Source organism: Delphinus delphis, chromosome 11, assembly GCF_949987515.2.
Source record: "Delphinus delphis chromosome 11, mDelDel1.2, whole genome shotgun sequence".
NCBI lineage: Eukaryota > Metazoa > Chordata > Mammalia > Artiodactyla > Delphinidae > Delphinus > Delphinus delphis.
The window spans coordinates 92,225,249-92,245,333 of NC_082693.1; the positions used below are offsets into that span (position 1 = coordinate 92,225,249).

The window sequence follows — 20,085 nt, forward strand, 5'->3', positions numbered from 1 at the left end:
GGGCATCTGGCCCTTCTTTCTGTGCAGACATGCCTTGCATGGTGAATCGTGAATGTGTGTGTAGACATGTGTGCAGGTATGTGGCTGGGAGTGTGTTGATGGGGAAATACTTGTGCCTGTGGGCTTGTGTGTATGGATGTGCCTATGTCTGGGAGTGTGATGGTAACAGCATGCATGTGTTTGGGGGGGCACGTGTTTGGCTGTGGGTGGTGTCATCATGGGGGTAGGGTGACACTGTCCTCCACCCTCTACATTCCCTCCATCCCCAAGCTGCTGGTGCCCCTTCTTCAGCCCTCAGCCTCTGCATCCCCAGAGGGTCCTGGCCATCCCACATGACTGGCATCTGAGCCCTTGACAACCCATCAGCTGAGAGCCCGTGACCCACTGTCTGGTAGCAGGAAGCACTCCAGGAGCAGCCCTCTCTGGAACAGTCCATGACCTTGCCAAGAACATCCTCAGGAGGCGGTGGGGGAGTGAGACTCTCAGGTTATGGGCCCTGGTTATGACCCTGTGGACCACACACCTCCCAGATCACCCAAGCACAACCTAAATTCACAGGAACCTGTCAAGGGAAATAGACCAGCCCAAGGCAAACAGAGGGAGTCCTATGGGAGGACAAGGGTGGGCACAGAGTGGGGGCACCAGCTGAGGCCAGGCCACCGTCAGGGAGGAAGGTGGCATCCCTTCATCACGTGGGTGTGGCAGCTCACCGCAGCCGGGATCTTCAGCTCCTTTTGAGAAGGTCAGGTGGGGTCTGAAGGTCTGCTGCTTACCCCCCCTCCATTGCCACTGTTTTCTTGGTTCTTTTTTGCCATCACCGTCCAGTAGCCGAATAGGTGGAAGATGGCCCCTGGACGTTTCTATGCCCTCGTCCTCTTGTGTTCTCCGTATCCTTTTTCTTAGCCCCCTACCCCCAGATCTCTGGGGTTTCTTTCTCATCCAAAGGTCAGCTGCACAGTCACTTACCTTAGGGTCATTATAGGGTGTCATTGTCTGAAGGGACTTGAGTGCCACACCCACAAGTGCGGGCCCCGCGTAAGAGGGCTGCTCTGTGTATGTCACTCCTGCCCCTTCACTCAACCACTCACTGAGGCCTGTCGTGTACCAGGCCCCCGGCCAAGCATCCAGGGCACAGAGGAGGATCCTCGGGGAGCCCACTGCCACCTTGGGGGACAACAGCCAGCAAGGGAGGGCTGGGCTGGGGGACTGCCCAGCTGGGGAAAGGCATCCTTGAACCTTATTCAGGTGTGCAGATAAGGAGGAAAGTCCAGGCAGGGTGTGTGTGTTGTCGGGGAGTGGCCCAGAGCTTGCTGATAAAGAGGGAGCTTGGCCTCGGGGCTGCTTTGCCGATCTCCTCCTCATGGTTCGTGGGGAGGAACTCCAGAAGAAATAGTATAGTTCAAGGGTTAGACCCAGGTGATGCTTTCTGGCCTTGTAACGTTGGAGAAGCTAATGAACCTTTTTTTCTTTTCTTTTTTTAAAAGATTTATTTATTACTTATTTTATTTATGTTTGGCTGTGTCGGGTCTTAGCTGTGGCACGTGGGATCTTTCGTTGCAGCGTGCGGGCTTCTCTCTAGTTGTGGCGTTCGGGTTTTCTCTCTCGAGTTGTGGCGCGCGGGCTCTGTAGTTTGCGGCACGTGGGCTCTAGCTGAGAGAGCGTGGGCTTAGTTGCCCTGCAACATGTGAGATCTTAGTTCCCTGACTAGGGATCGAACGCTTGTCCCCTGCATTGTAAGGCAGATTCTTTACCACTGGACCACTGGAGAAGTCCCGCTAATGAACCTTTCTGAGACTCAGTTTCATTATCTATAAAAGGGCGTAATGGCATCTGTCTCCTGTGAGAGGTGTGAAAATGACAGTCTCACCTCTTCCATCCTTTAAATGGGGCCACAGACTTCACTACTCTAATGGTCCAGGCAGCTGTCTCTGACTTTTTTTTTTTTCCACGCCGCACCACACAGCATGCAGGATCTTAGTTCCCAGAGCAGGGATGGAACATGTGCCCCCTGCCGTGGAAGTGCAGAGACTTAACCACTGGACCGCCAGGGAAGTCCCTGTCTCTGACTTTTTTGATTGTGTGTCCTTCTCAGTAAAAATGTGGGGGGCACAATGTCCCAAACGTGTACAAATATTCCTCACTATCAGAATCTGTCTGGCTCCTGAGTTTGAATGGCAAGAATCCAATGCCAAGTTTGATTACTGAGGCCATTATTGAAATACGTTTGGTTCCTGAGTTTGGGGTATGAAAGAGATCACAGAATCTATTAGAACAGAATCTATTCAGTTCCTAAGTCAGATCTCAAGGTGTACCTGTTTGTTTATTTATTTACAAATTATATACGTGTACTCTATATTAAACATATGCAAAGTAGAAGTTTCCAAAAAATGAGCCAAAAAAATTTTTTTAATTAATTTATTTTATTTATTTATTTTTGGCTGCATTGGGTCTTCGTTGCTGCATGCAGGCTGTCTCTAGTTGCGGTGAGCGGGGGCTACTCTTGGTTGTAGTGTGCGGGCTTCTCAATGCAGTGGCTTCTCTTGTTGCGGAGCACGGGCTGCAGGCATGCGGGCTCAGTAGTTGTGGCTCATGGGCTCTAGAGCGCAGGCTCAGTAGTTGTGGCACACGGGCTTAGTTGCTCCGCTGCATGTGGGATCTTCCCGGACCAGGGCTCGAACCTGTGTCCCCTTCATTGGCAGGTGGATTCTTAACCACTGTGCCACCAGGGAAGCCCAAGAGAGTCAAAATTTAAATGGAAAGAAATGCTAATATTTTCTTTCTGCACCCCACTTTGTCATTTTGCATTTCCCCTGGGGTGCCTTACCCCTCTTGGAAGATTTCTAGGCTGAAATGAGGGGTTTTGAGGGGTAAGGACGCATCCAGAGTGGTTATCCCAGAGGGTCTGAGGAAACCTAGTCATAGAAGCCGTTGGTTACCAACACACTTCACTGTGCCTCTGTGCCACCCTCACCCTGTGCTGGGCCTGAGGTGTCAAGGAGGAGACACAACATCTGCCTGAAGGGAGTTGGTGATGTCTCTTCATCTTTTTCTATTGCTCTTAACAGGTTACACAGGAAGAAAACTGTTTCTCTTTTTTAAAACTTTATTTATTTTTTAATTGAAGTATAGTTGATTTACAATGTTGTGTTAGTTTCAGATGTACAGCAAAGTGATTCCGTTATATATATATATACACACACATAAATTCTTTTTCAGATTCTTTTCGCATATAGGTTATTACAAAATATTGAGTACAGTTCCCTGTGCTATACAGCAGGTTCTTGTTGTTTATTTTACATATAGTAGTGTGTATATGTTAACCCCAAACTCCTAATTTATCCCTCCCTCCCACCTTTCCCTTTTGGTAACCATAAATTTGTTTTCTGTGTCTGTGAGTCTGTTTCTGTTTTGTAAATAAGTTCATTTGTATCATTTTTTTTAGATTCCACATGTAAGTGATATCATACGATATTTGTCTTTCTCTGTCTGACTTACTTCACTTAGTATGATAATCTCTAGGTCCATCCATTGTCTATATATACATATATATATATATATACACACACACCACATCTTCTTTATCCATTCATCTGTTGATGGGCATTTAGGTTGCTTCCATGTCTTGGCTATTGTAAATAGTGCAGCAATGAACACTGGGGTGCATGTATCTTTTCGAATTATGGTTTTCTCTGGATATATGCCCAAGAGTGGGATTGCAAGATCATATGGTAACTCTATTTTTAGTTTTTTCAGGAACCTCCATACTGTTTTCCGTAGTGGCTGCGCCAATTTACATTCCCACCAACAGCGTAGGAGGGTTCCCTTTAAGAAAATGGTTTCTTAAACTCTAAAAAGAACTTCCTTGAAAAACTGTCTGTGCCTGGTGCCTTTTTTTTTTCCCAGTGGTAAACTACACATGACATAAAATTTACCATGTTAACGATTTTTAACTGTACAATTCAATGCCATTAAGTACAATGTTGCACAACCGTCACATCATCCACCTCCAGTACTTTTTCATCTTCCAAACAGAAACTCTACCCATTAGACAATAACTTCCCATTCTCCCCCCACCCCACAGCCCTTGATAACTACTGTTCTATTTTCTATCTCTATGAGTTTAACTACTCTACGTATCTTATATGAGTGGAAGCTAACACTATTTTTCCTTTTGCGTCTGACTTCTTTCACTTAGCATCACGTCTTCAAGGTTCACCACGTTGTAGCATGTGTCAGAATTTCCTTCCTTTTTAAGACTGAATGATACTCCGTTGTATGTATGGCCACATTTTGTTTATCCATTCGTCTGTCAGTGGACACTTGCGTTGTTTTCATCTTTTGGCTATTGTCAATAATGATGCTATGAACACAGGGGTACAAAGACCTGTTCGAATCCCTGCTTTCAATTCCCGGTGCCTTTTACAGAGAGGATTCTTTGACAAGTTTTCCCGTGGTTCTGGGTCCAGTGATCACAGTTTTGTAAATTACAGCATGCCGTGAGGCTGGTCACAGTTGTATGTGGGAGCACAAGACGTTATGAGGGCGCAGGAAGGCAGACGAAGGGACAAGTGGGGGGTATGGGCGCTTGGTGGCTGACTCAGGATTCCCCAGGCCGACGGTGTGGGGAGGGCGAAGCTCGGAGGGTGGCTGGAAGGTGGTGCCTCTACGCAGGGCACGTGAATCGACCTGGCTGAAGAGTGGGGAGAGCGGGGCAGGGACCAGGCCATGGAGGGTGTCGTCGACCCTTCGAAGAACCCGGGTTTCTCCTGGATGGAAGAGAAAGCTAGGAAGATTCTTGGATAAGCTTGGGAGGGGGACCTAGGTAAGACTGTTCCACCCCAAGGTCAGGCTCAACTGCATGTGCCTCCCTGAACCAGGGGAGGCCGGGTGGAGGGGAGGCCTCTGCCCCACAGTAGGTTTCTCCCTTCTTGGTGTCTGCCGGCCTCTTGCCCACCCACGGGGCCTGGTCTCCTTTCTGGTCTCTCCAACCGCCTTGAGAAGACATTCTCCGGCTGCTTGATCTCTTCACGCATTTGACATTTCAGTCTTGCCTCAGTCCCCTTCCCCAACAAGCATCCTGGATGTGATTCTGTCTCTGCAGACACTTGTGCACGCACACTCACTGTGCACTTGCACACAACAGCACCACGCGCACACGTGTGTGCGCACACTCACGACACCCCTCACTCCTACATGCACACGTGCACACACACACACACTCACACATAAACACACTCTCTCATATGTGTGCACACATGTGACCGCAACACTCACACACACACAGTCTCCCCTCTCCCGCTTCCTCCCATCTCTCTCGTTTCCAGGCTTCTGGGGGGGTGAGGGGGCAGAACCAACATTTACTGAGAAACCACGGGGTGTCAGTCACTGGGTTTGGCTCTTCCCATGTCTCCTCACGACGGTCTTCCTGGGTTGTTACCATCCCCGCGTCGTACAGGTGCACGAACACCTGGGGAGCTGACGGTCCCCCAGGAGCTGCCGGATCCGAACTCTGCAGACCCCCGCGGCACTTTTCACGGCCAGCTCAGGGCTTTTCCCTGTCATAGACTCACCTCGTCAAGTTGACCCCAGGGTCAGAGCCATGTTCTCTCCTCTTGTGTCTCCTACGTGGGCTGGAACTCTGAAGATGCTCAATAAATTCTCTTAGGACTTCTCTGGTGGTGCAGTGGTTAAGAATCCGCCTTGCCACTGCAGGGGACGCGGGTTCGAGCCGTGGTCCGGGATGATCCCACATGCCGCAGAGCAACTAAGGCCGTGCGCCACAACTACTGAAGCCTGCGCTCTAGAGCCCTCGAGCCACAACTACTGAAGCCTGCACGCCTAGAGCCCGTGCTCCGCAACAAGAGAAGCCACTGCAGCGAGAAGCCCACGCACCGCAACGAAGAGTAGCCCCCACTCGCCGCAACTAGAGAAAGCCCACATGAAGCAACGAAGACCCAACGTGGCCAAAAACAAACAAACAAACAAACAAATTCTCTTAAATCGATGATTCTGAATTCTGATGTCAAGGGGTGGTCTCAGGAGCCTCAGCTGTGTCCTTGTGCTGTCCCCACTGCCTGGAATGTCCCCCCATCCCACTCTCAGACTCCCTTTCAGGGCCCGGCCCTGGGGCCATCGTCGGGAGACGCCCGTCCCTATCCTTGTCCTCCACGTTTGCATCGTTCGGTTTGGGCCTCACCTCCCCATGGGACTCTTTCATGCTAGTGGTTTGTTTATTCATCTGTCTCCCCCATGGGACAAGGAGCTCCCTGGGGACAGAGCTGTCTCGGATTCACCTTTGGGAGCCCGGATGCTCCTGTGGACCACACAGAGCAGGCTCCTCGGGAACGTGCCTCAAGTGGGAGAACAAGGCAGGATCCCGAACCTTCTCTGAACACGCATGTGGTTCAGGTCCAGACGAAGGGGGCTTCTCCTGCCTGCTCTTGGGACGGCTTTGGTGGAGGCCTCCCTACAGGTGCCACTGCCTGAATCCCCCATCGCCCCAGGCATGCTGCCTTCAGATGCACCAGGTTGGGGAGGAGGCGGGCGTGGTGGGTGCCCTTGGCCATCCTCCTGGGCACTGAAGCCCCGAGTGGTCAGCTTACGAGCAGAGCCACCCAGTTTCTTCCTCTCTCCTTCATGCCTAGGGCAGCCGGCTTGGTTCACCTTGGGGACCTGGGTCCCTTTCCCTTCCAGCATGGACAAGGCAGTGGGTACAGATGCAAGAGTCCAAGGGACTTGGGATCAGCCCTTTCTCTGCCACCAGCCACCTCTCTGGGCCTCAGTTTCCCTCTCTACCACTGGAGGGGGTTTCCCTGACCCTCGGGCCCTCCCCAGCTGTGCCCTTCTTCGACTGTGAGATTCTGAGAGCAGAGGCGGGAAGGAGCGATGGCCCCTCTCTCCCCACCACCTCTCCCTGTCCCTCAGGGTCACCCCAAAGACGCCCCCTCCCCCGGCTCCCTGGAACTTCCCTGCAGCTGCAGGCCTGGTGAGACAATTGGGTGTTTTAGAGAAATACATTTTTGGGCTAATTTGCCATGCATAAGTGTTTCTCTTACCCTTTAAAGGCGGAGAACAAAGAGGCCTTTCTGCACCCGGGCAGGCTGCTGGGGAGGGGACCGCAGCTGTACCGGGCCGAGACCCTCCTCCCTCCCTCATCACTGCGAGCGCCCCACCATGCCGCCCACCGCCCCCCAGGAGAGACAGCCTGGACTTTCCCAGCCTCCCCCAGCCCCCTGCCCCCACTGCCTCTGAGGCCCCTCTGGCCCTGCCCCGCCCCCGCCCCCACCCTCCCACCAGCTGCCCCAGGCGAGAGGGAAAGTGTGCTAGGGTGGGAGGATAGATGGGGAGGGGGCACGCGGGGAGAGAGCAGCTTTCCACGTGGCTTGCTGGCGTGGTGATGGCCTGGCGGGGTGTGTGTCAGAGTTCCTGCGGCTTATGCCCTATGGTTACAGGGTGCATGATGGTGTCCGTCATCGGGTGACTCGCCAGTGTGTAGGGGGACACGGCATCACTGCCTTTGTTCAGTCGTTCATTCGTTGGTTCATTCATTCAGCTAATCACTCTTGAGTCCCCACCACGGGCAGGTCTCGGGTGCGCCTGTCCCAGAGGGATAGAGAGGCCCCGACGATTACACTGAAGCGCACTAACTTCACATGCTGCCTGGAGGAGGTGACACCTGTGGGAGGGGGCTTTGTGATCGCAGGTGCAGAGGCATGAAAATAGGTGTGTCGTCCTGCGTGGGGATGGGGCCCTCGTGCACTAGGGGGTCAGGAGCAGCCTCCTGTGCTGGTGGTGATGGTCCTAGAGCCGCGGGATTCTGCAGCACGCCCTCCCTGACCAGAGGTCACCATCTGCACCTTTGCTCAGGCTGTTCCTCCACCTGGAACCCCTTCCTCTCACTCCCCTCTGTTCTGAGCCCACACCTCTCCTCCTGGTCCCTGACCCTCCGCCATCAGGGCTGGCCCCTCAGCTGTCCCGGTCTGTCTCCCTGGCACACCCAGAGACAGCCTGAGAGCTGCCCTTTCCCTGTCTGCACCCTCCCCCATCTTCAGAAGCTCACGGAGGGCACGGCCTCGGGTGTCTTCCCAGCACCCAGCACAGGGGCCGTGCTCAGGAATGGAGCAAGGAGGGCTGGGCGGCCCTCTTCTGTACTTCTATCAGCAGCACTGTTTCCTGAGCACTTACTGCACGCCAGACACCAGATGCAGGCACACCTGTCAATTCACTCAGCTGTGACAGCTACATAAGGTAGGCGCTGTGACCTGCCACGGCTCTACAGATGGGGAAACTGAGATACGAGAGGTTAGGATTATGCTAAAGATCATCCTACTCCCAAGACAGGAGGCATCAGAGTCTGGGCTGTAGACCCTTACATCAGCATCGCCCAAGGGCCACCGCTCCCTGGAGCCTTCTGGGATGGACTGGCCCACACTGCGTTCTCCTTCCCACGTCCTGTGGTTTGCTCTGTTCGCTTCATCCCTGGGCCCTGACTCTGCCCCGTGTGCCTGTGAGAGACTGTGAGATGCTGCGTTGAGCTGCAGGGCGTCGCCCCACGAGAGCCGTGAGGGGCTTGGTGACTTAGACAAAGAGGCAGGGCCAGCGGGGGAGGCTTGGCTGCCTTAGGGGCAGGGATAGCCTTTGGTCCTTGGATTTCAGAACCAACAAGGGATTCAGAGTCCCTTCTAACAATCCCATCTGGTCCTCTCTTGCTCAATGTGCCCAATGGCACCACTCTGTGCTCCAAACGCCGGCGCAGGTTGACCGCTCTGTCGCTTCAGGACTCTGAGTGTGTGTGCGCACGCGCGCTCTTGGGAGGTGAGGAGAGGGCAGAGAGTGAGAGGGACACTGGCTCCACAGCCACCTGAGTGCTCTGTGCGGGCTGGGGAGGAAGGGGCTGGCATGTACCCCACCCCGCCAACACATGCACTCCCGGATGCACGCACCCTATGAAGGTTGGAGCAAAACAGGCAGAGAGCGGGATGTGGCTGTGGACCCCCGGGGGCTCTAGGGGAAGCCCGGCTGTGAGGGGCATGCAGCTCCGGGCCTGTCTGAACAGGGGCGCTGAAACTAGCCACAGGCCTCGCAAGTCCTGGCAGCTCCATCACGGCCCGCTGACTGGCGCTCCTGGATGCTGACTGCATGCCTGGCCTGTGGGCAGGGCCCGGGGTGGGTGCGCAAGGCCCCTGCCCTTTCAGAGAAACCCCTGGTCCGCAGGAAAAGAGCACCCAGGAGGATGGAGTCCAGGGGCCTGAGCCCGAGCCGTGTGTCGGCTGCAGGGTGTTTGCGGGGAGAGGCGAAGGCAGCAGAGGAAGGGGTGTCACCCACGGGGGAACTAGGGAAGGAAACTAGAAGGTGAGAGGCTGATGGGGGGCAGGAGGGGGATATACTCACAGACCCTTAGAACGTGAGAGGTGGGTCCTTGGAGATTACCTCGTTCAAGTCTAGTTCATACAGGGGGGAAACTGAGGCCCAGGGAGAAGAGGGACTTGCCCAAGACAGCGACAGACCCAATTCAACAAGCAGTTCCTAAGCCTGTGGGGCACCAGGCTGAGAGCTCAGCCTTAAATAAGGGCCTGTCATGCCTCAGTTGGCCGTGGTTCAGTGGAACACTGGACACACAGACAGATAAGCACTGCCCAGAGCCATGAGTGTGACCATCAAAGAATGTACAAGGCAGAGGGGTGAGGGGGTGATGGAAGACTATGATCTGGGCAAGACCTCTTGGCAGAGGTAACATCTGAGTTGGGCTTTGAAGGATGAAGAGGAGTTCAAAAGGCTGAACAGGGAATGAAGGGATTCGTTTCTAGGTAACCTGGGTGGTTTAAGTTGATTCTTGCTTTTGCCACCCCTGAAGGCAGCAACCAGTCTGTCCTCCGTTAACACCCCACTCCGCTAGAGACCACAAGCAGGCTGGGGGTGGCAGGAAGGGATTGGTGTGTTTCTGTCCTGAGGCAGGGGAATGGATTCAGCGTTTCCCAGAGCCCCAGGCTCTGACAGAGTAAGGAGGACTTCAAGAAGCAGAGATGAGGGAAGGGCATTCCAAAAGAAGGGAACAACATAAGCAAATGCCTCTTCAGCGAGGATCATCTGTTTCTCTGTAGCTGGAGCACAGGGGCAGGAAGGGAGCCGTCCAAGATACAACATGAAAGATCGGCTGATGCTGGCACTGGATGCCCTGTGGCAGGAAGGAGATCCCACGAGATTTAGCACAAGAGCAACTCCCCCAAGAGCCCAAGACTGGGCTGAGAGGACCCAGAAGCCTCCAGGGAAGCCAGGAGGTGGGACTCCTGGACGGTGGTGTGCTGGTAAGTGCTTAACAACCAGCTCGGTCAGGGAGGGGGTGGCCATAGAGGGGTGAATTGCCAGTGTTCACACTGTAAAAACTCCCACCGGGGCCGACTTCAAGCTTCCAAGGTGACATCAACAGGCTTGGAAAATTCCAGAAGATTTAGCAATTGGCTCTCACGAGCTGGTAGGGGCTGACGCCAGCACACTACTGCACCCTGAGTTTTAAGCTGCAGTTCCAGTGCTCAGCCCTCCTTCTCTCCTGGTTCACTCCCAAGGTGACCATAAGGAGCCCAAGGATGGAGAAGTACAGAAAGGGACCACGCCGTGGTTTGTCCAAGCTCAGGGGCTCCGCCACAGTCTGACACCCCAGGCCCTGTGGGTCTGAGCCTTAGCTCAGCTGCTCACATGCTGGGTGACTCAGGCCAACCCCTCCCTCCTCTGTGCTGACTCACTTTTGCAGGATCACTCCTGGGATGAGAAGATGGCACAGTGGGGAAGAGGGGATGGGGCAGGATTGGGCTGTGAAGGCCATGGGAGCAGGGGCAACGGTTCCCTGGGGATAGGGGACAGGCCCACCCCCAACCCCTCTACCCCCAGCTCATTTTCCTGACAAATCCATCAGATCACCAGTAGGGGTTGGCACAGGTGAGGTCCTGTGAAGTTAGGGGCTTGGGAAGGGGGGTGGGGAGCAGGGTAGGAGGCCCTGGGCGAGAGGTATGAAGGTGGGCTTACAGAACAACACCTCAAACCCTGACAATGGAAGGGTGGGCTCCTGGGCCTTGATACATGTTGGTGCCTCTGCCTGATGCCGCCCCGTCCCTTTCTGTCACTTGGAAAACCACTCACCCATCAGGCCTCAGCTCCGGAACACCTCTACCAAGAAGCAGAGCTTAAGAGCACGAGTCTGGGCATCATCAGACCTGTGAGGCCCTGGACCATCTGCTTAGTTTTCTCAACCTCACCTGTAAAATGGGGACAACGAGGCTAGTAGCTTGTAGGATGGTTGCAAGGGTTACATGAGATGCACCTGGCACAGGGGCCCCACTTCTGATAACCGTGATATTATTATTCCTTGTTACTCCCCCTTCCCCCATGCCCTCTGCATCCCCACGTTGCCTCGTGGATACCCCTTCGATCAGGTTGCAATTATGGCCATGTCTGTCTCTTCCAGGGGACACCGAACCCCTGAAGGTGGGGACTGGGTCTGATTTGCCTCCGGGACTAATCCTGGCCAGGTCCCCGGCCTTGGCCGTGACATCGACCCATGCAGTGTCCCGGCCAAGTGGCTGCTCCTCCCGGAGCCTCCGTTTCCTCACCTGTGACCTGGATGATCTCTGAGGTTGCGTCCAGCCCCAAATGCTGTGAGTCTATGTCCCAAACCCAAGTCACCACCCTGCCCCCACACCAGCCCCCACCCCGCTTCCCCGCCCCATCAATGGCTCCACTGTTCTCCAGCGACCCCGGCGTGAAACTTCAGAGTCATTTTCGACTCATCCGCCCTCTTCATCCCCCCGCAGCTAATCAGCAGCCACGGCAGCTTTTCCTTCAAAACGCTGCTCACATCCGTTGTCCCTCCCTGGTAGTCGAGTCCCCTCCGTCTGAAGTCTGGATGATTTCGTCCGCTTTCTAACGGGCCAGTGTCCCCTCACCTTCCATCACACCCAGCAGAGCTCTGGAAATGCCACAAGTGCGCTCCTCCTAGGAACGCACCCCTGTGAGCCGGCATGGGATGAGCTGCCCTGACTGTCAGCGAGGGCCCGGGGGAGGCTGGGGTCTCGGTCTTGGGGGTAGAGGGAGCCCCGGGTGGAGTCTGGGGGTGCACATAGTAAACGCTGACCCTTCCCCGTCATGTCCCGAGTGGGTCACCTCCCGAGACAGCCCTCCTGGTGCGCACACGCATCTCCACGCACACGTTGGTTCAGTCACACCTGTTGACTCTGCTCTTCGTTACGCGTAGTGCTGAGCGTGTGCAGGGGCTCCAGGATGGTTAAGACGTGGGCTTCGCAGAGGAGGGGCCGTTCAGCTGGGTCTTGGAGGACGGGGCGTAGTTCGGCTGAGCAACAATGCTTCCGGTGGGGCAGGCAGCCTGTCCATGGCGTGCGTAGAGGGGCTGGAAGGCACTTGGCATGGCCAGTGCTGAGAGGGACCGGGTGGGCCAGGGACGGGCTCCCCGCTGCTCAGGGGTGAGCAACGGCAGGGACCCCTTATCGCCATCTGGAATTCATGTCCCCTGAGCGGAGCTGACTCCCCCAGCCACGGAGGCAACTCCTCTGTAAAAAAAATCAAAGTGACAGTCTGTGGGCCTGACACTTGACAGTTTACACAATGCTGTCCTTCCCTAGGCCCTTGTCTTTCTTTCCCGTGAGGTGGGACTGGACAGGGCTTGTTGCTTGCATTTTACAGATGAGGAAGCTGAGGCCCACAGAGGGGTAGGAGCTTGCCCAGGGTGACCAGCTGGTCTTGGGCAGAGTCAGGCCTGGAAGCTCCCTGGTCCTGGATCCCAGAGTCTAGAGGTCACTGGGAAGGGAGGGGGCTCAAGCCTGGTGCCCCAGGTCCTCCTGGGGAGGGGCAGCCTCTGTGGGACTAGATGGGCCGATAGGTCCAGCTGCTGGGAGCCCCGGACCGAGGATCGTGCCCACTGGGTCTCGCCAGGGCAAACCATGCTGGTCTGGCTCAGCCTCTGCCACGGAGCCCCCTTCTGGGGTGCGCTGGGGGCAGGGGTCTGGCCCGAGGAAGCGGGAGGGACTGGGTGGCGGATTTGTGTTTCCACTTGATTTCCTCAGTTGTTTTCCAAGAGCGGTGGCAGGATCCCCAGGGGCGGGGTGGAGGCGGGGAGGCCACCGGAAGGCACCACGGCCCTGCTGCCCGCCCCCCACGTGACTCCCCTGACTGACGACAGTACCGCGTGGAAGCGCCTCGAGGCTTCCGTCCTGGCGAGGGTGTGACGTGGGCCAGGGCACTGGGCCCGCGCTTGGTGACTTCCCGCGTGACCCGCAGCATCTCCAGTGCTCTTTCCACTGGGCCCAAACCTTAGACTGTGAGTGCCTGCGACAGCCACCTGACCCCGCTTGCAGCAGAACCCCATAGCCGGGCACCCAGGACCCCAGTTCTCCCAGTTCCCCTCCGACCTCTCCAGCTGCCCCTCTCAGCTCCATGGCCAGTTCCCCCTCCTCCAGCTGCCTTGCCACGGGCCATCGGTCCCCGACTGCCCCAGCCGGGCCACCCTGGGCTCACGTCCCCACTGGTTGTCTTCCCTGCCTTCCGGGGCTGCCCTCGCTCCGGTCCCTGGCCTCAGGCCTGGCCTCTCCCCTTTCACTCCCCGCTGCGTCCTGGGCCTATTTGCACCTTCTCAGACTGGTGGCGAGGGGTGGGGTCAGCTGCTCCTGGCTTCAGGATCCGCTCCGCCACCTCCTGGCTGAGTGGCAACAGTTGAATTGCAGCCCTTCTCTGTGCTTCCGTGCTGGATCTAAGGAGGCAGAGGTGCTTGGCACAGGGCGGGGTGGGGGAGGTAACGCAAGAGTTCAAAGGAGCCAGGCTTCTCCCAGCGTTAGAATCCCAGCTCTGACACCAGCTGTGCACCCCTCAGCAATGATGATGACAGCTCCCTGAGCCTCAGTTTCCTCCTCTGTAAAATGGGTATAATAATAGTTCCTTCCCATTGGGACGGAACGAACTACTCCCACAGGCGGGATTCTCAACCTGGCTAGGGAAGGCTTCCTAGAGGGAGTTGTGCCCTACAGCTCTGAACAGTGGGTCAGAATCAGCCAGAGACAAGGGGGGTGGGTGCTCCACAGGGAGGGCAGGGCTTGAGCAGAGGCTGGACATGGAAACCGGGAGCTTTAAGCCCGATGCTGGAAGGGGTGGAGGTGAGACTCGGAGCTCTGGCCTAGGAGGGGCTGGGGCTACCCAGGATCCCACCCCAGCCTCCCCACCCCACCTTGCCAGCCAGGGCGCAGCCCTCACCTTTGCTGCTCTCCCAGCTGGCTCCCTGCTCCATGCCTTTATTATGCTGGTCCTTCCACAAGCCCTCCGGTGCCTCCGGGCCTATGCAAACCCTACCCATCCCCCATGATATGTACAACTACACCTTGCTTCCTCCAGGAAGCCTCTGGGCCCCCTGCCATGGCCGTGCCCCTCTCCCTCCCCCACTCCCTCTCTCTCCTGCTCCTGTTTTCTCTCACTCCTCTGCAGCCCTGCCTGTTGCACAAATCCACCGTGTTGACCATCTTGTAAGTGGTGCACAGGCCTGGAGCCCAGCAGGACCCCGTGACCATTAACCACCATCAACAGTGCCTCCCTGCCGGCTTTACACCCACCCCAGCGCGCGCACAGCTCTCACCTCATCTGATCCTCACCACCACCCTCTGGGGCCAGAAAGGATGACGTCCATTGGGCAAATGAGGATGCAGAGGCTTGAGAGAGGCCTGGGCTGCCTACAGCAAGTCAGGGGGGGCAGACAGGATCACAGGGGTCTCTCTCTCGCCTGGCCCACGGTGCCTACCATGGCTGGGGTGCTTTCTGTTCAGTTGGAACCCCCAAATCTGTCCTGTTTTGTCCCTCTGGGCCTCACAGCCTCCCTCTCCTACCCACTGGCCCCTCTGTTGTCTGAAGCCCCCTCATACTGTCACTACTTTCTGTAGCAACTGCCCCGCCCCACCTCACAGCTCCAGGCGCTTGACAGGGCTGAGCTGGGGCCACAGGTGCGTCGGGACACACAGAGGTGCAGGGAAGGGCCGAGCATTAGGGGTCGGGAGGCACTGCCCCTTCGGCTGGTGACCATCTGCCATCTCTCACCTCTTACAGCCTATTTCCACCCCCCGAGGATTGATCTGTACCCACCAGACCTGCGAGGCGCATGTGGTGTTACAGATGAGGAATCTGAGGCTCTGGGAGACCAGGGACCTGCCTGAGGTGGAAGGCAGGGTGCTGAGCCCTGCTTTTCTGGGCTGTTTGCTGATGTCACAACACAGTGGGGCTGGGGGGGGGGGTGGGGGCTCCCGAGAGCCCTTTGTGAAGCTCGAAAAACTGCCCGAAGAAGAGGCTTCGTTCTTCAACCAGGGGTCCACAGGCAAGGATCGTGCTCCAGCGGGTCCCCTTCAGACGCCTGGGACCTCACCATCTGTGAGCCGCCCCCCACCCCGGAGGTGGGGGAAGCCTTGCTCTCTTTAGGGCCCTGCCTGGCCCAAGGACCATGTGACCCATTCTTAGCACCTAGAAAGTGCTGGGCCAACACTTACTCAGAGAATGGCTGCACCTGTGATGGGAGGGTGGGAAGCCGGGGAGGAGGAGTGCGAGAGGGGAGCACGCAGGGTTAGGGGCTGTGGCAAAAGTCCTGCTGGGTCTCCAGCTCTCGCCCTTGACCTCTGCCGTCTATCTCGCACACGGCAGCCAGAGAGTCCTTGTTGAAATGGAACTCAGACGACTTGAGCCCTGCTCCAAGCTCCCGTGGGCCCTTCACACCTGGGCCCCTCCAGCCTTCCCGGTGATCTGACCCCCGGCTCACTCCAGCCACTCTGGTCTCCTAGCTCTTCTGAGACTCACAGCGCAGTCCCCCTCAGGGCCTTTGCAAGCGCTGCACCAACTGACTGGAACATTCTCTGCCCAGATGTTCCTCCTCTCTCCATTCAGATCTTTGTCGAATAGCACACCTTGCAGGGGCCTTCCCTGACCACCATTTCTAATGTGACCCCTCCTGTCACTCTCTCCCTTTGCCCTGCTTTGTCATCATCGAGCTTGTAGCCACCTGCCATTAGCCTGTTTACCTGTTCCTCATCTGCCCCCTGAGGGCAGGGTGGTCTGTTTGGTCCACTGCTGAGCCCCAGAGCCGGGTCAGCGCTGGGCACAGGGCTCCATGTGTATTTGTGGAGTAAGGAAGGAAGGAAGGATCTCTTTCTCCTGCTTATTCATGGGGTGCCTCCCACACGTGGCCCAGTGTCAGGTGCTTTTAGAACGACGGGCATCAGCAGAAGGGACCACAGCTCACCTCAGCCAGGCTGGCCGCGAGGTACACGTGACGAGCCCAGAGCACAGTGGCTTCTTCCGGTATCCTGTGCCTCATAACAGATGCGGTCTCTAGAGGCCTGAGAACCCGGGCTCGTGGGTCGAGGTGGGAAGGGGAGAAAGCTGCGTGGGGCTGAAAGAGATTTAATTAAAGTTTGGAAAAAACTTACAGCAAAACTCTGCAAAGATGGAAGGGACTTCCTCAGGAGGAAATACACCGCCTGTCAGCAGAGGGAGGCTGGTGGAGGCTGGGCAGCCCTGGAGCCGGGACCAGCCCTAGGACCTGCGGCCGCGCTGCCAGGACTCGGAGTGGAGGGGTGCCCTCGGGGTGGGGTGGGCCGGCCCTGAGGCTGGAAGCAGGCAGGGGTCACACGTCTGGCCGGGCCCAGGCAGCGGAAGCCACGGCTCCAGTCCCCCGTCTAAAGGTAGCTGGGCCCCGGCCAAGCGGCCATCTTGGGGCTCTGGGCCCTCCGACCGCAGACCAGGCCTGGGAGACAGGAAATTGCGGGCTCGGGGCCGGAAAGCCCCCCAGTGGGCCCTCGCTCCCTCCCGCCTCCCAGAGTGGCCTCGGGCTCCTGCGCCCCGCGCCCATGGGGTTAACTCGCTCCCTGTCTCTCTCTCTCCAAGTTGTTTTCCAAGCGAGGCAGAGAATGGTTCTCTTGTTACCAACATGGCTTCTGGGCATTGGGTAATGTGCGCCTCTTCTCCCGGCCGCTCCACAAAGGGACCTTTTGTTCCCCTCCCTGCCCCTCTCTCTGGCTCTTCCCCGGCCCCCCACACACCCACCCGCTCCGACTCCCTCCTGCCCGCGCCTCCCGCCCTGCACGGCACCCCCGGGCCGCCAGGAGTGACCGTGGCCTGGCCGTGGCGCCCTCCGTCCCCTGGCGCCCCGCGAGCGGGCGCAGGGCCTGGTGGCCGAGGCGACCGCGTTGCGGGCGGCCAGGTGGCTTCTGGGAGGCCACGGGGGGCAGGGTACGGGGTGCCTGGGGCACCATGTGAGTTCTTGTGGTGCACCTCCTGTCCCAGGGAGGGGACCCTCCGCCCCCCACCCCAGGCCTCTTCCCTGCCTCGAGACAAGCTGCCCCTCCCATCCACCATCCCACTCCAACGGCACAGCAGCCTTGGGGTGGGAGTGACGACCCATCTATCCCCCAAGGTGGAGGCTGAGGCTCGGAGGGGGAGTGTCCTAACCAGGTGCTGCAGCTGGACCCAGCCGTGTGCCCCTGCCCCCCAAAACCTCCCTGAGAAAGAGCCCTCAGGATGCACCCCGTCCCACGGGAAACACCGGGATGGGGCGGAGCCTTCAACGAAAACCTAAAAGCAAGTTTTCTGGAATTTTTTTGAAAATGAAACAGAATGTGTCCAAGATGGGAGTGTCAGGAAGGCAGTCGGTATTGAAGTACCTGCTCTCAGAGAAGATGGTCTCTGTCTACTGTCCCCTCCCTTTCCCCTCCTGACAGCCCTGCAAGGCAGGTGAGGATGGGCTGACGACGCATTTTTCAGATGAGGAAACTGAGGCACAGAGAGGCTGCCCAGCCAGGACTTGGGGCTCACCCAGGTGACTCCTGCCCTGGGCATCTCTCTCCAGCGCTAATGCCCACCCACCCCTTGAGAGGTCTGGGGCCTTGGGGAGGGGACTTAGGCAGATCCCAGCAACCCTGGTTCCCTTGTCTGGAATCGCAGAAGCCAGAGGCCTGAGGAGGTTGTGCTCAGATGCTCCAAATAGTCACCAATTCCTCCATCTCATGCTGTCCCCGAATTTACAGTGACGTGAAACAGCGAAGTGACCGCTCGTGGAGCACCCGCACGGTGCTGGCAGCGTGCAGTCACCTGTAACCTCAGTGCTGGGCTGGGGCCTTCGGTCCATGGCAAGAAGAGGTAAAATCTGTTGACATGGTGATGGATGGGATGGGGGGCAAGGGGGCCAGAGGGAGAAGGAAGCCCCTAGTCCTGCCCTCAAGGAGCCACAGTCCAGGAGGAGTGACGTATCAGTAAAGAGCCAGCATGTTGCAAGACAGGCAGCCTGGGAGCTCATCACCAGGCTGGGAGGTGGGGGAAGGAGGGCTTCCTGGAGGAGGTGACTGTGCATGGAGCCTCAAAAGATGAGTGAAAGTTCACCAGGCAAAGAAATTGAGAGAGAAGGTGGGGACAGAGCTGGTGTCGGGGGTGAGGCTGGGAAGACGGCGAGCGGTATGTGTTGGTGTGGGGAGGCCCCACTAGGCCCGCGTGCTGGAGCAGAGCGGGAGCAGGGAAGGTGGGAGAGCTGGGCAGAGGGAAAGAGCCGTGTGGGATGCAGAGGGCAGGGAAGAAGGGCTCCTGAAGACTGCACTGGATCCTGAGGGCAGTGGGGTGGTCACTGACGGATTTTAAAGGGGTCGGATTTGTGTTCTAGAAAGATCTTATGGGCTGGATCTATGCCAGTCTGGTTTATGACTGTTTTCCCAGCACCCAGCTCAGTAACGGGCACACAGTAGGGGCTCGATAAATGTTTTCAATCAATACATGAATGCCAGCAGTGTACCCTGAGGCTGTGGTTGACTCCAGTACTGGGACCTTGGGCCCTCAGTTTCCTTGCTTGTAAAACGAGGGTAACAACACCTGCCTCTTGGGAGGTGAAAGGAAGTAGCACGTGTAAGGCCTCCCTCGGTGTCCTGCACGTGGTCAGCCCGCCACGACCCGAGCAGCATGTGCTGTGGGCAAGACAGAGGCAGGGACCCGGGTCAGAAGCGGTGGAGTCACCCAGGTGAGAGAATAATATTAACAACAACAATAATGTTTATTAAGGGCTTAAGTTCTGGGACTCCCTTAGTGGTCCAGTGGTTAAGATTCTGTGCTTCCATTGCAGGGGGCGTGGGTTCGATCCCTGGTCGATGAACTAAGATCCTACATGCTGTGTGGTGTGGCCACAAAAAAAAAAAAAAAAAAAAAGGGGCTTAAGTTCTTTACATATTTTATTCATATAATCTTCAAGACAAGTGAATGGAGAAGGCAGTATTTTATAGGTCATCCCAATTTTATTGTCCAGGAAACTGAGGATCAGACAGGTGAGGTGACTGGCCCGAGGCCCTGAGGCCAGTGAGTGGTGGACAGAACTGCACTGGACACCAGAGCCCAGCTTGTGACCACTAAGCTGATGATGGAGACAGGTCAGGGCAGCCACCAGGGCAGGGAGAGGTGGGGGGACAGAGTCAGACTGATGGACCAGATGGTGGGGGCAGGCCTGGGAGAGGGAGGTATCAAGGATGCCCCTAGGTTCTGGCCTGGATGACCAGGTGGAAGGTCATTCCATTTCCTGAGTGAGGGACACAGCAGGATAGGCAGGCTTGGGGAGGAAGGACACGCTGAGTCTGAGGGGCTGTTAGGGTGTCTGGGTGGGGATGCCCGGGAGGTCTGGAGTCTAGGCGGGGTGGTCTGGATGAGGGCGAAATGAGCTCATAGGGCAAGTGGAAGGCATGTGGGTGGGTGGAGGAGCCCCAGCCCTGGAGGTGATGTCGACAGCAGACGTTACACAGCATTGACTCTGGGCCAGACATGATCCTAAGCCCTGGTAGTATTTCAATTCTCCCAACAAACACTGCGAGGGAACACCATTACCATCCCCATTTTATAGACGGGGAAACTCAGGCAAGAGACATTCCGTTTGGAATGTCAGAATAGGTACATCTGTAGAGACAGAGAGTAGAGTGGTGGTTCCCTAGGGCTGGGGAGTTAAGGGATGATGTCTAAAGGATACAGGGTTCATTTTGGGGGGTGATGAAAATGTCCTAAAATGATTGTGGTGATGGCTGTACAACTCTA

At 56.8% G+C, this 20,085-nt stretch overlaps 1 long non-coding RNA gene across 1 annotated transcript in view; it reads left to right on the plus strand.

Annotated features, from left to right (window-relative positions):
• Positions 1–15,230, plus strand: part of LOC132433336 (uncharacterized) — a 42,153-nt gene extending 26,923 nt beyond the window's left edge. Inside the window, exons 2-4 of the long non-coding RNA XR_009521122.1 lie at positions 10,101–10,304; positions 11,459–11,648; positions 15,091–15,230. This is a non-coding gene — a long non-coding RNA (uncharacterized lncRNA). The remainder of the gene's footprint in view (positions 1–10,100; positions 10,305–11,458; positions 11,649–15,090) is intronic.
• The last annotated feature ends 4,855 nt before the right edge of the window (positions 15,231–20,085 follow it).